General features: G+C 40.9%; 1 long non-coding RNA gene across 1 annotated transcript in view; it reads left to right on the top strand.

Annotated features, from left to right (window-relative positions):
* LOC122466369 overlaps window positions 1–13,492 on the top strand; it is a 140,427-nt gene extending 126,935 nt beyond the window's left edge. Inside the window, exon 3 of the long non-coding RNA XR_006291797.1 lies at window positions 12,866–13,492. This is a non-coding gene — a long non-coding RNA (uncharacterized LOC122466369). The remainder of the gene's footprint in view (window positions 1–12,865) is intronic.
* The last annotated feature ends 677 nt before the right edge of the window (window positions 13,493–14,169 follow it).

Genomic DNA, 14,169 nt, shown 5'->3' with positions numbered 1-14,169 from the left:
TGAGGGGACAAAGGGTCGGTCGGTCTGTCTGTCTGTGTGATGCTTTTGCCAGGAACAGAAAAGGAATGGAGTCTTAGAATTTAGTAAGTAATCTAGCTAGATATGCGTTAAATTTCTGTTTCATTTAAATGGCTGGTAAATAAGTTGTGCTGAATGGGATGTATATTCCTGTTTTTGTGTCTTTTTGTAACTTAAGGTTTTGCCTAGAGGGAATCTCTGTTTTGAATCTACTTACCCTGTAAGGTACTCACCATCCTGATTACAGAGGTGATTCTTTTACTTTAATTACAATTCTTCTTTTAAGAACCTGATTGCTTTTTCATTGTTCTTAAGATCCAAGGGTTTGGGACTGTGTTCACCTATGCAAATTGGTGAGGATTTTTATCAAGCCTTCCCCAGGAAAGGGGGTGTAGGACTTCGGGGAATATTTTAGGGGGAAGACGTCTCCAAGTGGGCTCTTTCCCTGTTCTTTGTTTAACACGCTTGGTGGTGGCAGCATAAGGTCCAAGGACAAAAGGTAAAAGTTTTTACCTTGGGGAAGTTTTAACCTAAACTGGTAAGAATAAGCTTAGGGGGTCTTTCATGCAGGTCCCCACATCTGTACCCTAGAGTTCAGAATGGGGAAGGAACCTTGACAGCCTCTCTGGGAGGAACCCATGGGAGAGGGCCAGAGGTTCTGCAAAACTTAGTTTCTAGGCAATTGTTGAGGGGCTTAGCGTTAGACTGCAGTTTCGACCTCCCTACTGTGTGGATCCAGGGAACTGGTGGAGAAGGATGTACCATTGAGGCAGAAAGCACCTCCAGGATACTCTGCTAGCTCCTGTTTCCCACTGGTAGCAGAAATCCATGATATCCTTGGTCGAATCTGCTGATACTGTGCAGTAGCAAAGGAGACCCAGAAGGCGTTGATGGTCTTTTCAGCAGTATTAATTCTCAGTTAGATTTCTGCAGGGAAATTCATAGGGAATGGAAGGGAAGGTGCCACAGAGTGGTGAGAGCTTCAACACTGCTGAGAGGCTTTGCATGGGTTCCAGAGCTTGGAAGGGATGGGGCAGCAATATCTCAAAAGTATCCTTCCTTTTATCTCTATTACAGTAGCACCTAAATGTCCCAACTGAGATCAAGGCCTGGTTATGGGAGGCATTGAACAAACAGATAATAAGGCTAGCCCTTACCCTGAAGAGTGTAGTGTCTACATAGACCAGACAAAGGGTGTAAGAAAGAAAGTGATATCCTCATTTTACAGACAGGAAATGCAGGCACGGAGGCTGGAATTTCCAAAGGAGCCTAAGGAAGTTAGGCTCTGACTCCCATTGAATTTCATTGCTCATTCAGTGACAAATTCTGACTTTTCTCAAAATCCTAGCAAAAGAGATTAAGTGGTTCAGCCAAAGTCATACAGGAAGCCCCATAGAATCAAGAATTGAACTCAGATCTCCGTTTCCCCCTTTCTATTTACCCAAGGCTTTGCTACGCATGAAATCTAATCTGAAATAAGGTAGGGTGTGAATTTAGAGTGGCCTAACTATTCCTATAAAATCCATGTGGGGATGCTCTTATTTCAGAATAAGTGCTTGTCTACATGGGGAGTTGTCCCAGAATAACTCTTCTTGATTCACTCCATATGTGGCTGTAAATGTGGAAATAATCAGAACTAGTTAATCCACTTGAAATTCATAACCTGCTTTATTCCAGATTAACTTCCATGTGTAGACAAGCCTTGAGAGTACATTATTCTGATTTAGCTTAATACATAGTAGATTAAGTTAATTTGGAATAAAACACAGGGATTCTGGAATAAGAGCGTTCACAGATGGACTCAATCAGGAATATCTATTCTGGAATAACTCTGAGAGAACTGGAACTGAATCCCCTCAGTTCACACAAGTGAGGCTCCATCCTATATCATCCAGTTAACAAAACTAGTTTGATAGAGTTGTTTTAATTTAAGTGGGAAAAGTGCAAATTGTAAAGTAAATTGAAGTTTTAAAATGGAGCAACTTCCAAAAGTAACAATTAGAACTCTTCTTCCAGTCAGACTAAAATTGTTGTGTGTCCAGTACTTCCTGTTGCAATAGCTGTACATTTAATAGCACTGCAATTTTTGCAGTTAGATCATTAAATAAGACATCTTCCATGACACTTGTTGATGCCCATCTCCTTTTGAAGCACTGTTGTCATAGAGTACATTTTCAGTTTGGTAGCAACTGACTAGAAAACGGTTTATATTTCATTTCAGTAATATTTGTTTTATGAAACTGTAATCTAGGCCTAGTTCAGATTACTTTCCTCCAACTCAACACTTTTGCAACCATGGTTACCTCTTCAGTGTTGCCACACCAAGCTTACTCTATTAGAGCTTATTGTGGATTGGCATATGTTACAAATATAAAAAACACTAAAGTAATATATCCATGGATGACTGGGAACTGTAATGTTGTCACAATGCCGAACACCAGGGCCACTTGGAATTTTCTGGTGAGAGTGGAGATAGAATTTGAATCCCCCTGTTACAAAAGGCCTCTTGAGCTAAAGGAGAATCTCCTCTACTTTTCACTAGAATAGAGGTTATGAGAAACAGCTGAGCAGTTCTGATTCTGTGTTGAGTAAAGATCTATGATAAACAAATGTATTAGCCAGTTGGTTACAAAAATCGCAGTATGCAGAGTCATTCATCTGAAGGTGCTTTACAAAAGGTGGGCAAATATTTTATTTCCATCTTATAGATGCAAAAATGGCGTTATGTGACTTGAACAAAGTAACATAGTGAGTCATTTTCCCCAGACAGGCACAGGTCTCCTCTGTCCTAATAACCAAACCATACTGCCTCCAGTGGCTAAATAAATCTTATAATAAAAATATCCTTTTTGATCCACCTGAGCGCACTATTCAGGCAGATCCTTTTGTAGGAGCTAGCTTTCATTTTTTATAGATTGAGGCATCCATCAGTTCAGTATTTTGCCTGTTTTCAAACTATAATATTTGACAAAAAAATCCAGAGTAGATTTAATCCAAACATAAAACAGCTACTCTGTGTTCACCAGTTTCATTAATTGAGTGTATAATTTTAAAGGTCCATTGTCCTCTTGAAGCTGAGATCTTATCAGTAGGTTTTATAAGCAGAGTTGACTGCTTGCGGAAAAAAATGACTGCATCCAATAATATTTTAAATGGAAAATCTCAAAATATATCTTAAGGGACTACAAGGTATACCAAGAAGCTCAGTGATTATTTGACTACATCAGGACATATTTGCTGACTGCAAGCGGGTATTTCCTCAGATACTCTGCAATATACCATGGTCTTGAGTAAGCCCCAATTTAAAAAAAAAAAGATCTGCAAAGGAAAAGGGAATGGGTTTGTTCCTTCCCATCCTCAACCCCCTTGTGATTTATAAACTTGAATTTGTGGCCTGTTTTGCTTATTTTTGATACGTGAAGGTCTGAAAGGCTTTGGGTTTTATAAACAAAAATCAAGTTTCTTGCCTACAGCACTTTTCCTGGAAAACTCTGACAACTAAAGAGCTGATATGATTGAAGTATCAGCTAAACCACACACTTAAATCTGATTGAGGACAAAAACAATTTTAGTCACCATTTCAAATTATTTTTTGTTTTTAGTGGGTATTTAACTCAAACACTTTAAAACAATAGGGAGAAAAAATATTAAAGATTCAACTCCTTCCCCCTTTGTAATTATGACTGAGAGATGTCAAAGTCTACATCTTAGAACGCCAACAAATCTTCTAGTAAAATTAGGTGAGACTAGATTTGGCCCTCTTGATATATCTTAAGTTTTAAAAAAAAAAGTAGGAGGGATGGGGGAGTGGGGAGAGAACCACCATAATATAACAAACGTAGGCCTTTTTTATATATCAAACATAAAGAAAAAGGGGGTACATTTATTTCTTCCCTTGTCATGTCACCTATTAGATTAGCAAGTCTAAAAGCAAAATCACAAAAAAAATTTCATACGTTATATATCCTGATTGGTTGAGTGTTGAGCCACGATGGGGATGTGGATGTTAGAGCCCCATGAAGAGCGCTTCGTGTAAATGGAGGGAGATGGTGGGAATTCTCTTCAAAAAGAGTATGCCAAGTAAACTTAAGTACAAAGTGTACAAGATCATGATTGGCCAGCTTTCTGACCCATACATCATGGGTGGCCTAATAAGGAAGGACTGCTTTGTGTTGTCAAAATGAGGCTGATCAGGTGGATGCTGGTTAAGATGAAAGCTGATAGGCAGTGAAACAGTCTGAGCCATGATGCAGGTAATCCCCATCATGGAAAAACTGTGAGGGAGTATAGACTGAGAGGGCTTGGTCATGTGAGAAGAAAAAATGTGGATATGTTGGTTGGAGAGAACATAGATATATTACTTCCGTAGTCATGAGACAAAGACAGTGAGTAAGATCTTAGAAAAAGGTGGGTTGAGATGCTGGAGGAGGATGTAAAGGTTGGTGTTAGCTTGGAAGACACATTTGACAAGAATGCGTAGAGACAAAGAACAAGTGTCGCCAATCCAATTGACGGGAGAAGGCAAAGAAAAAAGATGAATATATATCTCGATCATGTAGGAAAGGTATTTAGGTCTGTGACTATTTCTCAGTAACAAAACTAGTACAATTTATTTGTGTGCTAAAATGTCAAAATGACTTCAGTCAATTTTACAAATGTTTGGGACATGTTTCACGCTGAAGTTAAAGGGCCCGATTCTCTGTTGCCCTGAATTATGCAATGCAAAATGAGTTAAAACGCTGGAATAGTAGGTAGCATTTTTCACTCTTTTTGCACTGGTGTAAATTACTACAACAAGGGGGTGCAAGGCAATTGACTGTTAGACCCAAATATTTTTTCCTTCAAATATTCGCTTGAAAAGAAATGAACAGAAACCTCGAACAGGACCCTATTAAAATTACAGCACACTTTTCAACCTGGAAAGCCAAGTCTGTTTGTTGGAGTTCTAGATGTGTGTTCACTTTCCATATCTGATTTATAGAGGCAGCAAATCTCATCCTTTTATCAGACTGGATGTGAATTATTAAAGAAAAGGAGATTTGGATTTACAATTTTTTCTCCAGTCCCGTACAAACAAAACATGCCTCTAACCATTCACAGCCATAGTAATTATCTTTTTAAGCTCTCTTGTGGTCCCAGGCAATACTTTTCTTCTAGATAGTCTTGCAGTGACAGCAGCCCTTTAACTGTAGCACATCTTTTTCTGAGGCCTTCCTCATAAAAGGCTGAGAGAGATAACACAGAAAGAAGATGGGCTGTCAAGGAAAATTGATGGTGGGAAAGAAGCTCTGCTTTTTTTATTTCACCAAGCTCACAGAAAACGAAGTGCCTGGTCAGTTACTTAAATATTTTCTACTCTACTGGTGTTAAGAGGTATTTTGTGTAAAGCAAATCAAATTAATTACATGCAGCACTCAGCTACAGATTTTTTCCACAGTGAGATGGTAAATTCAGTCAAAGAGAAATCAATATCTTGGGGCCATGGCTGCAGCGCTGTGCGAAAGCCCTTTAAAGTTTATTCAAAGATTTTTTTTTTTTGAACAGGTGCGAGAAAATGGTTTCCTTCTTCCACTTTGCAGATGCAGTGAAGCTAGGTACTTAGAATTCAGCCTAAATGAAGCTGGCACATTGGTAGCTGGTGCTAAGGCATCTTTCGATAGGCATAACTCAAGGAAGATAGTGTTTTCAAGACAGCAATCAGTCGTCACACTAATGGCCAGAAAACTTTCAAATTTCTTCTCTTGTTTGGAGAGGGGAGTAAAGGAGGGGTATTCTTTTTATTTTTCAGAGAGTTTTTGTTCCATAAAGACTTAACTGTGTGCTATGGAGTTTGCATACATAATATTTTTCATTAAATATTCAAATTTAGCACCGCTTTGTGTGACTGGCACTGCCTTCTTGTCACTCTTTCCTGAATAGGACTTGAACTCCCATTGCCCCTAATGCCTTTGTTAATATTAATGATCACGTCCCTAGTGTGTGAACAAAATTAGAATAGCCGGGGTTAATAGGCAGAAAGCATACTAACCATTCTGAAAGGGCCTGGTCCTTTACCAGAGAAAAGGCTACAGATAAAAACTTTCTACTTGGGAGGTCGGTTTGTGTGTACATGTGTGTCTGAACACAGTCCATTAATTTACAGCTGCTACTGTTGGCAAGAAGAACGAAAGCTGCCCTAAGAGAATTGATATTGAGATAAAACCTTGTTTATTTAAGCATTCATTTCTTTTGGAGCTACTTTCTTTGACAGTAACTGTCATATAGCAAAGTAGCTCCGGACTATTCTAGAAAAGTCGTAGCACTGTGAAAGCCTTGAGTTCAGTGACCAGTTTCAAATCAAAATGAATGAGGTAGAGAGAGAATGTGAGCCAGTGAGTTCTTGAAAGATTCTCTCGGTTTGTTCATGTCTCTTTGCAAAGATCATCATTCTTCCATATGATGAGCAAGCCCCATTGCCCTTCTTATGATTTGTGCCATACCTCACAGCCCCTTGCTTACTTTTCCTCCTTTAGGTTTTGGGGCTGACTTGCTTAAATCTCTCTCTCAACAAGGTGAATGTGAAATGGTTGCTGATTGTTTCCATTGGGACAAACACTCTACCCACATACTCGGGATGAGAGTAACTCCCACAGACTTCAGTTGAAATTATTTTTATCCTGTGGGGGACAATATGACCCCTGGAGTTTGACTGCCAGAGGGAACCCAAAGTGTTGTGTTAATGATACAGGAGTCACTGAAATCCCTGTTGGTTACAATGTGCCACGCTCAACTGAGTACATTGAGCCAGGTTGACAGAAATCACAACAGGGATGGAATGGCAGTACTGAATCCTCCTTTTACCCCCACCATGCTTAGACCATAGGAGAATAGTATTTCTAACTTAGCCTGCAAAAAAGTGAAACTTGTCTTCAGCGATCTCTGATAAAGGTGGAGATGGGAATTATATGCAGTACATGTGGAGATACTTCAAGGCAGGTCTCTTGTACAGGTTTCAGTGTAGTTAGGTAGGAGTCTGAGGCTGTGTGTGCTGAGGGTCCAATTTACCTGAGCGTTGGAGGCAGATGGCTAGAAACAAGCCATATTTAAAACTAACATAAAATCATTCTGAAAGCCATTGGTAAAGGGTAATACATGACTATATGTGCGCAGCTAAAGAGCCCAGTAAGTGTTGAGACTGTCAATAGATTCTACGTTGGCTTTGAATATTGGCTAGTACTATATCACTAAAGGGCATATTGTATGTAGCATTAAATGCTGACGGAGAACAGCCTTTTTCCGGTTTATAGTTCCATTTTGCTGTAATATCGTTTTGTTTGTCTTTCAAATTGCACTTCAATCTTTGTTCAAGACTTTCTGATTTCTATTCTACAAGTGATGAATTTTTCTAGAAGAGCCTAAATCAGAAACTGAATTTCTTTGGGATCTTATTATCCTAGCTTGGAAAGGATAATGCATTCATCCCAAGCTGCACGTACCCAGCTGTTATTTAAAGGTTTTTTACTTGTAGTCCTAGAAACATTTTGAGCATCTGTGTCTCTCTCCCACTAGGGGGAAATTCAACAAGAGGCTCTGCGGAACATAGCGTGGCAAGGGTGGTGACATTTTTCTCGGCTGATTTAAAATAATGAGCCTTGAGGGTGGTGTTATGAAGAAGCAATAAGAATCTTTAAAGGTCATGAAATAAGTCTTTATCTCCTTACCCTTTTCCTACCCCTCTCCCAAAGTATCTCATGTGAATACACACCACAGACTTCTTCAATATCAAATGGAGAGAATTCAGTGACGCAGATATTGGTGGATGGTGGATTATCCTTCTGTATTGTTGCCCCATCTGCTCTCTTAGCTTCCTGCACTCTTGCCATCTGATCTTGTTTGACCTTCAGACATAGATCAGTTCTCCCTGTCAATGAAATGGCTGCTCACTTGACTTTGTCTTCATTAAACACTATCTCTACTCCTCCTCCTGACCTTTTTGTGCTTTTAACACTGTTATTCACACCGTTTTTTGGCATCTTGTCCTTCCTGTGCTATCATGATACTGATCTATCTCTATGATCGTTGCTTCAGTGTCTCCTTCTGTAGGTGGTCCTAGTCTTTTCACCCGGTGTGTGTTTACTTCAGGGATCTGTCTTTTGGTCATTCCCCTCTTTTCTCAGCTTACACCATATCTTTCAGTGACCTCATCATTCATGGGGCTTTAGGTAACACTGCTAATCCCTGAGGGGTTTACAAATCTATTTGTTCACACCTGAATTGTTTTTCTTTATCCATTCAAGTCTGTCCCTCTGATGTTTCCTCTGGATACTATCTTGCTCTGAATTAAATTTTTTCACTCCTTGTGGGAGAATGTCAGAGCATAATGGTTTGTTATTACTAGATTATATTCAATTATAACTCTGAATTTTTTAAAAAAATAATGGTTCTATTTTCTGTATACAATCATTGTTAGTATTTGAAAAGTATTCTGTTACCAAAAAAGTCTACATAGAAATGAAGCCAAAGGAGGAAAGATGGAAAACTTTTCTGCCAATATAAATTACTCTATTAAAAAAAATCAGACTCCCTTTCTTTCCCCAAAAACATACATGCCTTTTTTTATGAACGTCCTGTCACAGGCACTTGCAGAGATGTTGACTGAGATGTCCTTTTATTACTGGATGTCCTTCTATGTTTTTTTCATTACAAATGCAGGAGAGGCAGTGGTTCTTGTATGTTCTCTGATTCTCAAATTTATCAGTGGACCAATTGGTCTGGTCTTTTAATGCATATCATGGACCTTTAATTCCAAAATATAAAAATAAGTTGGGATTTGACTTAGCTGACACAGCAGAAGGCCCCAAATGCCACGGTTCTGTCTTCCTGGTTCTCAGGAGACCAGCTGCCTTCTAATGCAAGAGTAACATCTTATGTGGACCCCATGAGGAAGCATATCAAGTCAGATCCTCGGTAGTTATAAAGCAGCTGGAATCTCATGTAGCTACACCAGTTTACACAAGCAAAGGATCTGTGTCACTATCTCTAGGCCCAATACTGCACCTGCAAACAAAGTAAATTAAATTGTTACAGAGGTTTTTGGGGGGATAAAATGTTACCTCATCTGGACTTCTCAGGCAGCAATCATCTTTCTCAGCCAGTCCTGTTCCTTTAAGAAGCCTTCCTAGTTAATGTTGTTTTTCTTTTATGGTTTTGGTTTTATTTTTATTTTGGGTATGCTGTTTAATACCCTGCATCAAGTGTCATCCCAGGCCAGTTTCCTTTATCCTCCAAAGTCCCAAACAACAAATATTTTGTGGCTTAATGCAGCTCACTCCAAAATCAAGCTTAAGGTGTGATTCACATCCGCCAACCCCCAATGGGAAACCTCAGCCATTGATCAGAGGCAGCATTAGCCTGCCAATTGTATTCACCTCTTCTGACCCAGACATTCACAGCCTCCTTCATCTTGCTATGAGATTCCTTCTATCCAGCAGTCACATGTCCTTTAAAAGCCCCACACTTCGTTACAGCAGCGGCCATATATCCTGACTGGTTCCTTCTTGCCTTTGCTTTTGTAGCACATTTGATAAGAAAGGCCGTGTCCCAGGATGGACCTGCCGAAGATGGAGTGATGGAGGGTGAAAAGTTTCCACATCAGACTCCTTAGTTCCTGCCAAGGGATGGGGGATGATAACCTCTTTCCTACCATTGTTTTTGGGGAAGGTTATTCTCTGAAGGAGAGAGCTAAGTTGTCGGGAGTGTCATGTTCCTGGTAGGGTCTCCCCAGAGAAACAGGTCTGAGGGGAGATCCCAGACAAAGCACGGTCCAATCCCGCAAGTCCTCAGTGGTGGATCAGGTGGAAGAGGGTCCTCAGCTCTCAGTGGCTCTGAAAGCAGATGAAGGCTGCAGCAAGTGGAGATCTCCAGTTGTCTTGGACTTTCCCTGCCACTGCGGCCAAGACCTCCAACTTGTCATGATTACGTTGTCGCTGTAGGCGCACCAGCTTCCCCACGTTAAAAGAAATCATGTGCAGGCTTCTACCATGGGAAATAACATCTTGCATTGGACTCCTGAGTCATCTCAGGACCCATATGTAAATCCATGGTAGAGATCATCCTCTAATCGAGGGATCACCAATCAATCAATCTCTGAAGGAGAGGCCTGTGTCCCAGTTATTGCAGTTCATGATTGCCTGAAAATCCCCATCCACCTGAGCATCAGTGAGTCATCCAGGGAAAAAACCCACCACTGATGGCAGTATGAAGGGCCAACATGCATATTTGTGCAGAATTTACTCTCATGAGGCAGTTCCACTGAATTAAATGGAAATTCAGTGGGACTACTTACATGAGCAAAGCTAGGTGCATGTGTATTCACTGTTTCAGGTTCTCAATCAGCAGGTTCAGAGTCTCTCAGCATAGTTCCTGATTCCAATTCAGAGCTGGGCGGAGCACAGACTTAAAAAGGCAAGTCTGCTGAATGCCTAGCAGAGAAATCCCAGTCTGCTATAGAGGGAGGTGCTTCCTTCTGTGATTCAGAGTAGTGCACGAGACTGTGGACCTCTAGAGTCCCGTGGGTGTTCCAGGGGCCAGCCACCATCCATGGAGCCTACTTCCTTCTGGAACAGAGAGGAAACAGCAGTAGATCAGTTCTGTTTCTGCTCTAGCACTACCCCCTCTCTTCTGAAATTTACAGTAACATTGTGGGAAGAGATAAAATGAATTGCAGAGAGAATCCTGCCTTCTCTGACTCATCAACTAAAATAAGAGGTTGTCAAGAAGGGTCTCTTACAAGATGAGGACACAAGTTCATGCAGCTAGTCAGACCTCTGGGGAGAATGTGCTGCAGGAATCCAAGAGAGTAATGGACAGGAAGTCAATGAAGGAGTAGGCTCCCTCTGCTACATAGGTAGGCAATTTGGGTCACCAATTATTTAAAGAAATTGAGCCTTATTCCAGCAGGGTTTTTATAATTGAAACATATCTTGCAGAATGTTTTATGCTGAAAGGTTTATGATGACTAAAATATGACTTTGTATTATTTTGAGGTTGATTCCTGTTGAGGATATATTTTCATTCTGTGGTATTGGCTATTTGCATTTGGGTGTGGAATTGAGGACAGGAGAGAAGCATGCAGTGTGTGGGTACAGTCCCGTGATTTCAAGGGAGTTGTGCCCACTTACACCAGCGGTGAATTTGTTCTGTGGTTTATTTGAATTACCAAGGAGGGAGGGCACTTTTCCTTAGCATGCTGTTGCATATGAGAGAATGTGGAATATTTGTTTTGTTGTAGAGTAGAGTACATTGTGTAGAGTATCTTAATTCAATAATCCCCAAAGCTATAAAATGCGATACCTTATCAAACACAGCCCTGCATATCAGTTACACGGGCAGAATAGCGTGGCAATAGTAAGTGTTGTCATTCAGAATATCCAGCAGAAGCAGGTAGGCAAGATGGTCTTAGGCACAGTGGAGAATTTTTTGCCACCTCTGTCCCCACCAGAAAAAAAGGTGGTGTTGGGAACGCTTAAATTAATCACATTCTAACAAATGGGCCCTAGTACAGAGGATTGAATTAATATGAATCAAACATATGTATACTTTTTGTCTGAAGCTGTGTAGGGTCCCCCTTTTGCAGGTCTTTCCCATAACTTTGTTTCCTCCTCCCATTCTCTCTCCTTTTCTATTTTGCTTTTAATCTTTCTGCCTGGTTTTCCCTTTTATTATTTTGCTTCCTCTTCCCCAAGTCCATTCTGTCCCTATCTCTCCCTGTTTCCTAGGCCCTTCCCCACTACTCTCTCTCCCTCCCACCTTGTTACCTTTTCGTCCCCCATTCTCTTTTCCCTTTCACTTCCCACTCCTTTCCCTCCATCTCCTTACTCTTACATTCCCCATTTGGGACACCCCAGAACAAACACACTCTTTCCACTTACCCATTGTCATCCTTCCGTATTCCCCTTCGCTACCCTTTCTGCATCTTTCCATTCTTTTGACTGCTTTTCCCTCCCCTTCTCCTCCCTTTAAGTCTCCTTCTCATAGGTTTTTCTCTGTCTCCCTTTCTGGGCTCTGTCTGGCCAAAATATCCTCCTATCCAGGCCATGGATTTCCAAGTGGTACAGGATACATATTTTAGCCATTGCTTGTATAGCATCTATTTTACAGCACTAATTGTCTGTCAGTGGTGGGGCGTGCAAGGCATTTCGTCTGCCCACTATGTGTGCTGAGATGCAAGCAGGTAACCTATGTGTGCTGAGATGCAAGCAGAAGATGAGGAGAGAAACAACTGCTATTGGCTGGCCTGAGGTGGCATTTCAGAAGCACAGAGGTGGCAGGAGCAGCAGACAGGAAGAGAAAGGGCAAGCAAGCACATGGAGGTGACATTTTTTGGCACCTCCTGTGATATGGCACCACAGATGGCCTAAAATTTGGCTTATGTCATGACCACCTCTGCCAGCACGGAGGTCTCAGGAAGCTTTCTCAGTTGATAGCACGGGTGTTCTGAGGGATAAAGTCATTTGGCCTGTCACCTAACCCTCATGCAGAAATGTTGGGACAGGAGATATTGAGATGCTCCAATCCACAGTAAGCTTCATTCAGCAGTAGTGGCCGGTAGCATCTCTGTTCTATCTAGAAGATGTAAAGTAGCAGTGCTTGGTGGTCTTCAAAGGTGCCAGAGCTCAGTTTAGCACTGACATATCCATCCAAAAACCAACCTGAAGACACAGAGGGGATGTGTGTGTGTGTGCACATCTAGTGTTGTGTTTGCCGTAAGAGTAGTAGAGTCTAGAGGACACAAGGTAACAACTGAGTGCTGGTAAGTTCAACTGCATAAGCAAACTCAAAGATCTATGATGTTCTGATTTTATTCTAGAATTGTCCAGCAGGATAGTGAACGACCTACTTGAACAATGAAGCACAAGACAGAAGCCTTTCAAAATCAGATGACCCTTATTGGCCAGAAATATCCTGAGCAAGTTAAGCTTCCTTAAAACCAATGTTGTTAGGTGCCCACACATATCCCACACTAGACAATGGAGGACATTTCATTTTCATTACATGGTATTTTGTCTGAAGAACTTACAGGGCAACCTGTCTCGGTGTTTCTCTTTTAAAATGATTCACACTCACACATATGATAGCAGAATTTTAAAATAAATATAACAGATACAAGGTAACTAGTTATCTTTGAAATTTAGACCTGAGGAAGGTTGTTTTTTGGCAGCTTCCTCATCATTATATCATTTAAATGACAAATAAGCTGGTACTCATTCTGAATATGTGCAATAATTAATCCTACTTGGTTTCCCAAATCTTCATTAAAAGGCTGAAGCAACAATGAGTGTCATCTGCAGAGGACTCAAGGCAATTTGTTACAGTGCCGTTCAAACAGTGTTCTTTTTTTCTGGTTTCGCTATTTAGGCAGTAGATGTTCCTACTTCTCTCTCCGTTAGTAAGAAAAACATTTTATTTTTAGTTAAATTTATAACAGGCTGCAGAAGGATGTGTGAGCTGTAGCTCTCCAGTAGAGTAGTGTGTGTAATCCCTTGTGCCAAGGAGCATTGTGTCCTGAATAATAATGACTTTCTCTAATCTCTTGTTTTAACATCATGTTTTGAGCTTTTTAAAATGTGTTGGGAAACGTCACTAAAACACAACCACTTATGCTTTTAACTGCAGCTAACAAAAACTTGATGACTTTTAAACCCAGGTTTCCATCTCTAGCTTTAGAGCATTGCAAACCTCATGTTTGTAATACCTACATCCTCTTTCTGCTACCCTGTGAAACCAGGGACCCAATTCTCCACCACATGTTACAAGTACTCCCCATTGCTTTTAAGACAAGTGAACTCCCTTTGAGACCTCAGTCTTGCAATCTAGCCCATGACAGGGCTCGCTCAGCTTTCCATCACGAAGTGGTTACACTGAGTTCCATGCAGTGTATTGTGTGAGGGGTCTTTCCGATGAGATGTTGAAAACTGAGGTATTTGCATGGATATTAAAGATGCCGTGGGGCTTTTTGAATTGACAAGTGTCTGACCCCACCCTTGGCCAAGATTTTCTCACCACTGTTATGTCAAGTGAATAGATAACTGTCACTTTCTGTTCCTGAGATGGCACATGTGGGCGCGCGCGCGCGCTCTCTCTCTCTCTCTCATATATCTAGAGCTAGAGAGA

The sequence above is a fragment of the Chelonia mydas genome, chromosome 6 (genome assembly GCF_015237465.2).
Source record: "Chelonia mydas isolate rCheMyd1 chromosome 6, rCheMyd1.pri.v2, whole genome shotgun sequence".
NCBI lineage: Eukaryota > Metazoa > Chordata > Testudines > Cheloniidae > Chelonia > Chelonia mydas.
The sequence above is the reverse complement of the archived record's forward strand: the minus strand, read 5'-3'. Positions and strand labels throughout refer to the sequence as shown.